Source organism: Hyla sarda, chromosome 2 (assembly GCF_029499605.1).
Source record: "Hyla sarda isolate aHylSar1 chromosome 2, aHylSar1.hap1, whole genome shotgun sequence".
Taxonomy (NCBI): domain Eukaryota; kingdom Metazoa; phylum Chordata; class Amphibia; order Anura; family Hylidae; genus Hyla; species Hyla sarda.
In genome coordinates, this window is record NC_079190.1 from 180909754 (window position 1) to 180910884 (window position 1131).

Genomic DNA, 1131 nt, shown 5'->3' on the forward strand with positions numbered 1-1131 from the left:
GGACTTAGCTTCGAATCCCCCCTCTGTGCGGTTACCCTGGCAAGCCATGTGTTGCGGGGGTATAGCTCAGTGGTAGAGCATTTGACTGCAGATCAAGAGGTCCTTGGCTCAAATCCGAGTGCCCCCTAACACACATTTTTTTGCTTTACGACTTAACCATATCCTACATATGTAGTGGTGGTGGTGGGGGGGAGGCGCCATAGGAAGAAGGTTGTTGGTGTGGAAGTGAGTGGCCCTGGGTGGTGGGCTGAAGGGCTGGAGGCAGTGGTGGTAGTTGGTGTGAAGGGCTGGAGGCAACGTTGAGGTACAAACAAGCCACATGTTGTGGGGCTGAAGCTCAGTGGTAGAGCATTTGACTGCATGTAAAGAGGTCCGAGTGCCCGTAACACACATTTTTTTTCTTTACAAGCTTAACCGTATCCCACATATGTAGTTTATTGCAGAAAATTAAAAATGTTGAGGTACAGATGAGCTGCATGTTGCGGGGGTATAGCTCAGTGGTAGAGCATTTGACTGCAGATCAAGAGGTCCTTGGTTCAAATCCGAGTGCCCCCTAACACATGCATGCTTTTTTTTACAGCTTAACCACATCCTACATATGTTGTTTATAGCAGACCCCCACTAGCTTTACACTGCAAGATTTTGGTCGCCTCATCCAGTTGATGAGCAGCCACCCTGGAGCGCAGAGGTTCAAGAGGTCCTTGGTTCAAATACAAATGCCCGCTAATGCACAATTTTTTCTTGGTGGGGCATTGTGGTCAGACAGAAAAGAACCATACAACTTCCTCTGTAGTATAAAGCAGCTGATAAGAGTAAAGAGCTTTAAATACAAGTCATTTACTAATCTGTCTAACTTTTTGGCACCAGTTAATTTAAAAAAAAAAAATTGACACACGAGTATCCCTTTAAGATCTACGAATGTAACTCTTTGATCTTTTTGTGGTTTGACAAAACTTACATCTAAGTTACATTTATAGATTGAACCCACCACCTTCACACTGTAAGGTGGCAAGGCTAACCACTTAGCATTCAGAGATCTTGACATAGCCAGTTGAGAGCTAGCTCCACCTTAGGTTGGAGTCCCCCCCCCCCCCCCTTTCCTCTGTGCAGTTGCTCTGTGTGCCAAAACAG

General features: G+C 45.9%; 1 non-coding gene across 1 annotated transcript; it reads left to right on the forward strand.

The window, feature by feature from the left end:
• Positions 1–483: 483 nt before the first annotated feature.
• Positions 484–555, forward strand: TRNAC-GCA (transfer RNA cysteine (anticodon GCA)). The gene has a single exon. It is a non-coding gene; the product is annotated as a tRNA-Cys (tRNA).
• Positions 556–1131: the final 576 nt, after the last annotated feature.